This window comes from Anolis carolinensis, chromosome 2 (genome assembly GCF_035594765.1).
Source record: "Anolis carolinensis isolate JA03-04 chromosome 2, rAnoCar3.1.pri, whole genome shotgun sequence".
NCBI lineage: Eukaryota > Metazoa > Chordata > Lepidosauria > Squamata > Dactyloidae > Anolis > Anolis carolinensis.
The window spans coordinates 110,806,502-110,818,892 of NC_085842.1; positions in this window are offsets into that span (position 1 = coordinate 110,806,502).

Genomic DNA, 12,391 nt, shown 5'->3' on the forward strand with positions numbered 1-12,391 from the left:
CTTCAGGGTGAGAAGAGCAAGGTATAAATATAGTAAATAAATAAATAAATAAAATAGATTTGAGCAGCTGGATACTATGGTCAAACATGGAAGGTTTAATCAAGTTCTGTAGAATGAACCATTTTATATCTGTGGAGCATCAGAGGTAGAAGATATTACAAATACACGGTTTAGCTGTAACTTGTATAAGAAAGAGAGAAACCAATACCTTGGGCCATACATTATACACAAAACACACTGGGATCCTTATATTAAAACTACATTTTTATTGGCCACAGAATGCTAAAATAACATACAAAACAGCCCTTTTCCTATATAAAACAACACAGCTGAGAACTGAATATTTGGAATCAATTGGGGTAAACTATAAAGGTGATGCAGATATTGGATCTAGAACGGGACCTTGTCAACAGCTTGTTTATTTTAACTTCTGTTGTACCATGAGTTGTATGTTGTATGTCTATGTGCTAAATGTTTTGATACGGCTGATGGGCTAATCCATAAAATGTGCTGTAATAGTAATTTTCAGTAAAAATTGGTTCAAAAGCAGCCCCTAGTGGTAAGTGAAACAACTCAGTCACTGTAAGTGTTTTGATAGTACGATGAGTCTATTATTATTATTTCCAGCCTATTTCCAATCTCCCCTATTTGGGCAAGGTCTTGGAACATGTGGTTGCCTCGCAGCTCCAGGGATTCTTGGTGGACACTGATTTTCTGGATCCAGCACAGTCTGGCTTCAGGCCGGGGCATGGTACCGAGACAGCCTTGGTCGCCTTAGTCGATGATCTTCGCCGGGAACTGGACAGGGGGAGTGTGTCCCTGCTGGTTCTGCTGGACCTCTCAGCGGCCTTCGATATCGTCGATCACGGTATCCTTCTGGGACGCCTCGCGGGAATGGGACTTGGAGGTACTGTCCTGCAGTGGCTCCACTCATTCCTGGAGGGTCGGTCCCAGATGGTGTCATTGGGGGACGCCTGCTCGGCCCCACAACCGTTGACTTGTGGGGTCCCGCAGGGCTCTGTATTGGCTCCCATGTTGTTTAACATCTACATGAAGCCGCTGGGAGAGATCATCAGGAGTTTCGGGGTCCGGTGTCATCTGTACGCAGATGATGTCCAGCTCTGTCACTCCTTCCCACCTGTCACTAAGGAGGCTGTTCAGGTCCTGAACTGGTGCTTGGCCGCTGTGTCGGACTGGATGAGGGCCAACAAATTGAAATTGAATCCAGACAAGACAGAGGTCCTCCTGGTCAGTCGGAAGGCCGAACAGGGTATAGGGTTACAGCCTGTGCTGGATGGGGTCACACTCCCCCTGAAGGCGCAGGTGCGCAGTCTGGGGGTGATCCTGGACTCATCGTTGAGCCTGGAGCCCCAGGTCTCAGCGGTGGCTAGGGGAGCCTTCGCACAATTAAAACTTGTGCGCCAGCTGCGACCGTACCTTGGGAAGCCAGACTTGGCCACGGTGGTCCATGCCCTTGTTACATCCCGTTTAGACTACTGCAACGCACTCTAAGTGGGGCTGCCTTAGAAGACTGTTCGGAAGCTTCAGTTAGTCCAACGGGAGGCTGCCAGGTTAATAACTGGAGCGGCGTACAGGGAGCGTACCACTCCTCTGTTACGTCAGCTCCACTGGCTGCCGATTAGCTACCGAGCACAATTCAAGGTGCTGGCTTTAGCCTATAAAGCTCTAAACGGTTCTGGCCCAGCTTATCTGTCCGAACGTGTCTCCCGCTATGACCCACCTCGAAGCTTAAGATCGTCGGATGAGGCCCTGCTCGCGGTCCCGTCAGCCTCACAGGTGCAGCTTGCGGGGATGAGAGACAGGGCCTTTTCAGTAATGGCTCCCCGCCTATGGAACGCCCTCCCCATTGAAATCAGGCAGGCTCCCTCCCTCCTATCCTTCCGTAGGAAGGTAAAAACTTGGTTGTGGGGCCAGGCTTTCGAATAAGAATCAGCAGCATTAATTACTATTATGTATGCTGGAACTCAATTGACAGACCCAGTCTTTTAAACTTGTACACGCCTATCTATATTTTATAAATGCATTTTATGAATGTTATATGTAAGTTAATTTTTTAACTGATTTATAGTGTATTGTACTATTTTTATATGTCTATTTTATTGTAAGCCGCCCTGAGTCCCCTGTTGGGTGAGAAGGGCGGGATATAAATATTGTAATAAATAAATAAATAAATAAAATTATTATTATTATTATTATTATTATTATTATTATTATTATTATTATTATTATTTGAAACACAACACGATGAGTCCACAACAGACACTCTGCTGGCTGTTGTATTGGATCATACGCCGGACACTTCCCAAGTGTCTAGGACTGTGTGATGTATCAGCGAATAATGTGGGCAGATCCCAGTAAGGTGGCCTTCTGCAGTTGGCAGGTGGTAATTTTGTCAGCGCCAATTGTGTTTTAAGTGCAGACCAAGGTCTTTAGGCACTGCACCCAGTGTGCCGATCACCACTGGGACCACCTTGACTGGCTTGTGCCAGAGTCTTTGCAATTTGATCTTTAAATCGTCATATTGTGTCAGCTTTTCCAGTTGTTTCTCCTCAATCCTGTTGTCACCTGGGATTGCTACATCGATAATCCATACTTTGTTTTTTAACACAATTGTGAGGTCTGGAGTGTTGTTGTTGTTGTTGTTGTTATTATTATTATTATTATTATTATTATTATTATTATTATTCAGTGAGATTTGTGTCAGCTTGAGGTTCCCTTTTTGACCAAGGCAACCATTCATCTCATTGGAAAAAAAATATACATTTCCCCTCCCCAGTGCAAATTAAATTGTGTCTGTGTGGATTGTCACTTCCCTGTTAAGTTTCTGTTCCTTGCAATTGTTTGAAAGGCAGAAAATCAATGCATGAGTTTTCTTTCTGAGAGAGACCATACCTCTGACTTCAGGCATGTTGAGATTTGCCTAGTTCCTATACTACTATGAACATTTGAGCTTAGCAAAGCTGTCCTTTGTCATTTGCCATAAAAAAATACTGACTGTAGATGAGAAGTCAGTCAACCAATTCTCCATCCAACCTCTCATCATCATTTTCCAATGAAATTTTTAGTTTACCTGATTTTGGCCAAACTCCTTTAGACTTTTAGGGGAGCTTGTATATACTATGCATACTAGTATATAATCAAAAATTTCATCTCCCAAAACCTGGGGCAACCTATCCATGGGCCAGTATAAGTACTGCAGCTTAACCCTTTGTTTAAAAACACCCTCTTCTCTGAGTAGAGTGGCAAATGTTGGTATACTGTATCCCACAGTTACACAAATGATTGTGTCACTCAAGGTCTTGAGCTGCTTATCTACTGAAAACTGAAATTGAGAGAGATACTGTGTGAATACTTGAGAAATGATTGGGTACACTCATTTGAGCACTGAGAAAACAAAACTCTTTCTTTATATGAGTTTAGTACCTCAACTGGGTTTTGGATTCAGTTTCCTTGGATGATGTTCCAGCTTTGCCAAATTATCTAGATAATGTCTCACACAAATAGATACAGTATTCATCAGTCACCGGGCAATGACTTTTCTTCTTATCTTGTTCATATATACATTTGTTTTTTTAAAAAATGAGTTTTTTCAGAGATGTAGCAAATTAGGGATTTGCCATTTCCAATAAAATTTCTGTCCTTTCAATGAAATTGTCATTCAATGTAACATTTCTAGTCTTTCCATGAGTAAGACATAGAAAACAATTCACACTTCAAACTCTTATATTTACAGCATTCACATTATAGTTTTGCATTCCTTTTTAATTTGAATTATTATTATTAATTCATTTCTATCCCATTTTTCTCCCGTGGGTGGGATTCTAAGTGGTGTACAACATTAAATTTCATACAAATACATCAGAAAGCAATACATGAGCAATTAAAACATTGTAGCCTGATATAAAAACCCAGTTAACATATCAAATAAAACAATTTTAAATGCTTAAAATGTGTTTCTAAATGCTTGACTGAAGTTTTAAGTCACTAGGTATTTGGAGATTTCTTATTTTCTCCCCCAAACATTACACCCCTGAATTTTCTCAAATGTATTAAATCGGCTTTCTTGTTACAAGTCTGCCATGACATAGAAAGGGTAAATTGGCATGTCAGCTTCAGACCTCCAAATAACACTTGCTGATTTTTTTTGCACTGCTTTTGCATTAACCAAATTTTGGATCAGGGGAAAGGAATACTGAATGCATGACCATAGCAACCGATCTGACACAATGACTCTATATCCAAACATCAACTCTGCATATATTGTCATGGAAGGCATTCAGTAAGAATTGTACTGTCTGTTTCCATGGAAAATATTCTCATAAAGCCTACTTCCTGCTGCCTTACTATGTGGACTAAGGAGCGGGAAAGACCAAGTCTTTTTAAATGTTTTGTGCTTCAGTGGGGTGACATTAAGCACAAAGAGTTGATAAATTCTTCCCAGTGGTCCAGTTTTCTTGCAATCCAAGAGCCAACTGTATTCAGGATGCTTTCTCCTTCTCCTTCCTGGCCTCTCTTTTTGCTCAATCAGCAAATGACTGACTCAATTGTCTCAGTTTTGTTAACTCAGGCAACAAAAGGCACTGGAGGGGATGTTAGTTGATTTTTTCTGAAAACATTATTTTCCTGAGGTCAGGTAAATTGTCTTCAAGAGTGACTAACAGACCAAAAGCACAATAACAACATATTTTAAAAGACAGGGTAAAACAGTATGAGGAGAAAGGAAGAAATGAATCTTTAAAACTCACTTCTTGTGATGCTGAAGAAATCACATTCTGTATTAGTCAAACCTTCCTTGAAGGTGAATTCCAAAATTGGGGTACTACAATTAAAATAAAGACCAGTAATAGGGGGAGGAATCATCTCTGAGAAGAATCTTCATAGCTGGAGCCCTTACTTTATTTATTTACTAGCTTGGTACCTGGCAATGCCCTGTTTATTTGGAAAAGAGATAGTTTGCTTTGGGTGTTAGGTAATATTATGTAGTTGATTAGTAACAGTATTTACTAGAAAAATCCAGTCTTTGATTTCATTTGTTATGAATGCTATTAGAAAATATATAATGATGTGGGTGAACTACAATTCCCAGAATCATGGATCAATCCTCCCCAAACCAGGTCTGTATGAACAGTTGGCCATGTTGGGTCTGCGTGCCGAGTGTGGTCCAGATCCGACATTGCTTGGGTTTAGTGCTCTCTGGAGGAGGGCAAACTATAGCTCCCAAAATCAAGGTCACTTCCCATGGAACCTTGCAGTATGTTCAGGTAGTCATGGGGCTTCTCTGTGCCAAGTTTGGTTCTGGTCCATTGACAGATGAAGGGTGAATTACAACTTCCATCCTGTGGAGTCAGTCCCCTAATCCCCTACAGCAGATATGGGTTGGATGCGACCCCTTAGGCTCATTTCTCAGGCCTTCCTCTCTCTCACCATCCTATCCTTCCTTCCTTCTCTCTTTCCTTCCTGCTTCCCTCCCTCCCACCCTTTCTTCCCTCCTTCCCTTCAACCCTTTCGTCTTTTCTTCTCTCTTTCCTCCCTCCTTCCTTCTCCCAACCCCTTTGGGATCCAAACTTTTCCCATCTTCCCTTCACTTTCTGTCTCCAAAAGAGAAGAAGAAAGGGAGGAAAGGGCAGGGAGGGGACTTGGAGAGAACCCCTCCCTCCTGGTCTGCCCACCCCACTCTGCCGGCCCCCAAGTTGGAAAGTTTCCCCATGCCTGCTTCCCAGAATGTTCAGTTGCTGATCAATTCCTCTGTTTGTTGTGTGCCATAGGAAATTATTAAGGGAAAGGCAGTAGGTGGGGCCATGCAAATTTCACACCACTGGAAAGAGAAAGGAACCATGGGAAGTGTCTTTGGTGGGGGAAAAACAGAAAGTCCCTGAATGAAAGCCTTCACTTCAGTATGGCGTTTGTGGAGGACATTGGCAGGGCTATTGGACATATTCATGGCCCTCTCTATAACCAGTAATGTCCTTTGAGGTAGGGACATTGGCTCTCCTGCTTAGTGGGAACTATAGCTGTTTGTGGAGGTGGGACTCTGTGTGAGGAGACACCCATGCCAGATACATACATACACATTTTCACTTTTATTATGTGTATAGATTTAGTGCCACCCTACTTTATTTCATTGTGAGAATCAGGGCAATTCACAAGATTTTGTATGCATTTATATGCATCTTCAAGTCACCTATGGCAACCCCATCAATTTTATAAGGTTCTTTTACTCAAGGAATACTTAAAGGTAGTTTTACCACTTTCTTCCTTTGGTAGGTGCATGCACACTTTTACTTGAATAAGCGGAACCCAATCTGAAGTGGACACAGTGCTTCTCCATGTTTGATCCAGCACCAGGGCAAAATTAGCAAAAAGAGCAGTCTCTCTTCCTAAACGAATTTTCCCTTCACTTACCAATACTCTAGCATTGCAGAAAGTGACATATTGACAGTCATTTACACACAGAAATCTAAATACTTAACTAAAATTTTAAGATACTGCAATACTAGAAATTTGGGGACTGAAGAGGGAAAAAAATCACAGGAGAAGCAGAATTCTCACCAGGAAGGGCATATCCCTGAAACCAGAGGTTACATTTTAGGCTGGATCTAAATTGTCAAATAAGCAGAGTAGAGTCACATTAGCCTGAGTGTGGCCACAGAATGCACAGAGGCTAATGTGATTTAACCTGGAGTAAGCTGTTTAATGTGGCTTGACCCTGGGTTAAAAAAATACCAGGGAAGGTTCAACTCCTACTCCACAATTAGAATCTTCCCCTGTTTTGGGGCAGTGGGGACAGCCATCCTGGATGTGTTGCAAATCCAAATGCCAATGTGATAAGGTCCTTAATGGGGCAACTAGTCCCCAGTCCTGTTCTAATGGGCTGCAGGGACTTGTTAATTAAGGTGTCACATTTCCCCTTTTACTTATTCATTGGCTAAGTTCCACAATATGTTCAATATTTTTGCCCAATCCCCTTTTTCTAAAAAACCCCCCCCAAAAAAAACCCAAACAAAACAAAAAACAAGTAACTGTCCAGGGTTCTAATCTGGATTTGGACCATTGTATGGAAACAAATTGTGTTTAACCTCCCAGCCAACCTATGCTGTGCTTCTTTTTTATTTTTCTCCCTCTTCCATGTGGAGTCCAAAAAGAAAAAGAAGAAGTTCTGGTTCAGGGACATCTATATTCTACTGTTTAACACCACTTTAACTACCACAACTTAATCCTGATAACTTATGGCAGTTGCAATTTTACAAGGTCTTTTGCCTTCTCAGCCAAAGAGTGCTGGTGCCTCACCACACTACAACTGTCATGATCTCATAGCATTGAGCCATGTTAATTAAAGTGTTTTCAAACAGTACAGTAACTTAGAAAGTCCCAGAACTTAGAAAATATTAGGGTATGCCAGAAGAGAAGTAATTAAATTTATTCATTTCAAGCATTGGAATAAATGGGATTCTACTATTCGGGGGTGGGTGGGGGTGGGTTAATTGGAGAAGATTCTGAAAAATGCATCAAGCTGTCAACTCTAGGATTCTTTAAAGATGAAGCCATGACAATTGAAGTGGTGGTGTACAACTGATGGAAGTATATAGTGCACATGCAAGTTCTATGGGTGGAGTGGAACGGCAAATATGGCAGGCTCCACATTGAAACAGTGGGAGTTTATTTGTTTACAACAATTTTTTGTCCCAAAATGCTAGTGGAGGAACTGTACACCGCCCCTAAAACCATCAATTTCCTTTCCCATTGTGGCTTTGCTATGATGTCACGCCACATAACAATGATATTAGAACATGAAAGGTTGTCTTCTCTTCCATCTCATGGCTATTTAATGTGTAGAAATAATAAACCCTGTTTGCTTATACAGTGGTGGGACAAAATGTTGCCAAGGAAAAATGTATCCAGGGAATGAACTTACTGACATAATTTGGGTTCTTTCTGTACAGGATATTGATTTATCTATCTTCATATATAGGGCGGCCAATGAAATATATTCCCTTCTGATTAATTATCCAACTGAACAGTGGAACATCTGATCTAGACGGTGTATTAGGGTCAGGGATATTTCCCTTCCTTTGTCTTTGTTTGTAATTTTTAATGACTAATGCAATGAAATGCTGTTTACCTCATTATGAAACTTGGATGCCTTTTGTGGTTACTTCCCACAATAAATTCCATAGGAAAACCAGTGCAGAGATGTAATAGTTATTTGAAAAGCACATGTGCAAAATGTTCACTTTTCCATATGTTTCCACTAGTTTAAGCAATTTTCAGTGAAGGGTTTGGGTTTTTTTAAAGGAAGGAAATGAGCTGGGTCCAACATGAGCAAAGCTTTAAAACGTTAGTTTTGGACTAGGGCTCCCAGAATCGTCCAGCTAGAATAGAGATTCTGGGAAATATAGTGGAAAATGTAGATTTGTTTCAAGAATTGGTTATGAGTCATACTAAACAAATCTTTATCATACTTGTGTTCAGTGATGACAAGCTATTGTACCCCCTGTATGAACATATCAGATAGTTTTAGGCAGAAAAGCAGCATTGATACCAACAGTACAGGGAGATATAAGCAATGGATTTGGTAAAACGAAAAATGTTATTTTTTAAACAAGTTTCATTTGAAAATTTAAAAGTACATATGTTGTTCAAACTCCAGTCTCATTATAGCTGTATTAACATGTTTTTGGCTCATCTTTATTTTGCTCCCACAGCATAAACGCAGGCAACATTTGTGTATGAATCTATTTCTACTGCTGTATAAAAAAGTCATTATAAAAATGTACCAAAATAATCATTGTTGAGATCAGGCAGTACGGTATCTGTTCTTGGTCTTGTCCCACATGCTAGTTCAAAAGCAGGAGTGTGACTTCTTTCTCATCTTGCCTGATGCACCTGCTTTGCCTTCAGTGTTACTCAGTAACTGTGCGAGGACATAATTTCCCGATACGGCCTGTCAGGTGTAGGTGCCTTGAGATCTAGGCAATCCACAGCGTAAAAAAAGCCTCTGTCCATCAACCTTCATTGAACTAGACCCAGTTTGCTTAGTATGACCTCCACAGTTGTCCCAGACAAAGCTTGTACAGACTTTGTTGGGGAATGGCAACTGATACTCTGTAGAAGGGTATGGAAAAGGATGACACACTAGGAGCAATGCCTTAACAACTCTCTGGCTTCAAAAGGAAATGAGATTCAGTTACTGGCCTCCATTAAATATTCTGCAAGGGGATATGGAATGTGATTACACAAACCATAGAGCATTAATGCAAATTAGAGACCTTCTTTCATGCCGTTTTGTGGTTGTTTGTTGTTTACCCACCACAGTTTAATGCTAGCTTTGAACTGCATTAAATGGTCAGTGTAAATGAGGCCTTATTGAGGAGGTATTTTGAGAAAGTTGAGAGCCAAGAGAGAGACTTGGAGGGGGTTGAGGACATACCCATCCCAGTGAAAAGTCAGGGAAATAATAGACTGGAGTAGAGTGCCAACGCATACAAGGTTCTGTATACTAATTTCCAAAGGAAGAAATTGGCAAAATGATCTTTGCCTGAGAAAACTCCATGAAATTCATGTAGTTACTATAACTTGACAGGTGGCTTGAAGACACACATACTGAGTGGCTGTGGACTAAAAATGATCCTGGGACTAAATATGACAAAGACTATTTTTGCAGTCTCTCTAACCATCTCAAACTTTCTGACTACCTTTTCTCTAGCAAATAAAGATGTTAACTATCTTCTCTTGGAATCCTCTGTAGATAGCAACTTGCCTTTTAAATAGACGAGGAGAATGAATTGTTTAATATTTTTAAACGTCCACATTTTGCAAAACCAAGACCTCCACCTCTTGCCATCTTGTTTTCAGCATTTTTGGTATCTCATGTAGCTTCCTTCCCAGCAAGCCATGGGGGCAGTAAATTCACATCTGAACAAACTGGTCTATAGTACAGCAGTGCATTATACAGTATAGAACAGAGGCTCTATACATTTATCAATTTAGTATTTTTGCCTTTTCTTTTATCAAAAATACAACATTGAAATTCTTTGGGGGCATGTTGTTTTCAATATTCAGTGCACTGTTCCAGACTTGATTCCTCTTCCTGCTTATTTTCAGAAATCCTCATCTTGAGAAGTTTAGTATATTCACCGACATAACAATCTATAATAATGGAAACCACTTAACAACTGATTCCATTTGTAAAGTCTCTTTAAGGGTATTACGTCTCTCAAACTGCACCAACAAAAGGAAACTGGCTAAGAATGTGGCTAGACCATTAAATGGCAAGTCTTAAAGGCGGTGCTGAAAAATATTTTAAAAATTGCAAAGAAATTGCATAAGAGTCCTTAAGAAAGAGGTTGCCCATGCCTGAATTGACTTTTTCAGAAGAATTGAGATAAATAGTAGTGACTATGTACTAAGAAATTAAAAATCATCAAATCATTATAACTAGATGATATCACCCTGAGAATTCTTAAATTACTGCTGAATTTGCTGATCTAACAAAAATATGAAGTTTTGCTCAGTCTTTGTACCTGAACACTGAAAAGTGGATCACACCAGATGTTTAAAAGGCATCTAGGAAGGCATAGGATGGCCACCTTAATGTCTATTTTTATTTATAAAATAAAGTCATTTTTATGTATTTATTTAGTCAATCTCAAGCCATTCTCCTAAAATAGGCTCCAGAGTGAGCTATAATGTAAGTTAAAACAAAAATCCTAAATCAATGTCCATATAAAAGTTTTTAAATATATTCAGCAACAAATGAGTTGATAGGATTAAAGATAAAATTATCAAGAAGGAATATGACTTCTATAGAATTAAATCTTCTTTCATTAAGATTTTAGAATTGATTCTAGGGTGTAGGTAATGGAAAATCAGCAGACCTACTTACTTACATTCTGATCCTCACCCATTAAATCAAACCTCTCCACCCACCAAGTCAAAAATGAGAAGAAGGGCAGTGTATGTGCTTGGTTACACTAGGGCTAGTACTAACACAGGCACTGAAAACGTGTTTGCTAAATTATTTTTTCACTTGCATATAGGATTCTAGCCAAGGTTTTCAGATGAAAGGTATAATCATTTTATCTTCTTTTCTTTTCTTTTTTTGTAAAAATGCCACAGCTAACATACAGTCTAAATTGTTGTAAAAGAATATGAGAGTTTTGCTTATGTAACGGGTTTATGTTAAGCTTGTCTTCCTCTTCTTCAAATACAGATTGGGCTTCCCTTATCTAGAATTTCAAAATCCCAAATACTCCAAAATCTGAAATTATCCACATGGCTGGCAGAGAGTGGCACCACTGCTGATAGTTCAGTGTACACAAACTTTGTTTCATACACAACATTATTAAAATCACTGTGTAAAATTACCTTCAAACTATGTGTTTAAGGCGTATATGGAACATAAATGACTTCTGTCTTTAAACAAGGGCCTCATTTCCAGGATGCATCTCTGTATGTGCAAAAACATATCCCAAAATACCTCTGTTCCCAAGAGGCTTGGGATAAGAGATGCTCAATCTGTACTGTAAATATGTTTATAATAAATATATTTACATAGTATTTGCAAGCAGAGGAAAAAGCTGTATCCACAATGCACTAATTTTATTATCCTGCCTGTTGTGTGCCTTCAAATCATTTCTGATTTACAAGGTGAACATATCATGGAGTTTTCTGGGGCTGAGAGTATGTGATTCACCCAAGGTCACCCAGTGACCAAGCAGGGAATTAAATCCGGTCTTTAGAGTTGTAATCCAGTGCTGAAAACATTACACAGGTCTGGAAAAAATTGCTGTTTTTAAGAGGGTTGGGGTGGAGTGGATGAGTGTAAGCTGCATAGGTTCCCCTGCCCTATGAGGGATATATCAGTGCTTTAGGCCAGCCAGGGACTCTTACAAACAGAAACCCAATTAATTTCATACCTAAATGTTTTAAAATGAATCTGGGAAGAGAGCCACAAGGGGTGTGTGTGTGTGTGTGTGTGTGTGTATGGCACGCACAACATCTGTCTCTGGTTGTCATTAAGCATGGGTGCTCTATACTTCGCATTGCCTAACCTTATCTGAACCAAGAATGTATAATTAGGACAAATAGCCCCAGAACAAGAAAATCCTACCAAATTTGAGTGTTTCCAGCTGTGCGCCATTAAAGCTGTCACAGTAACCAGAGAGCTTGACCAAGACACAGAATTATCTTCACTTGTTCATGAATAACATTTGAAGCAATGACAGAACAAAAATTTCAGCCATTTTAATGAAATGAAAAATAAGTAAACAAAGGGAAAGGCAGTAATGTTATGATGACATTAAAGTCCTTATGAACCATTCAGAAATCTTTTGCATTTCTCTGTGATTTACTGGTAATCACATTGAAGCTT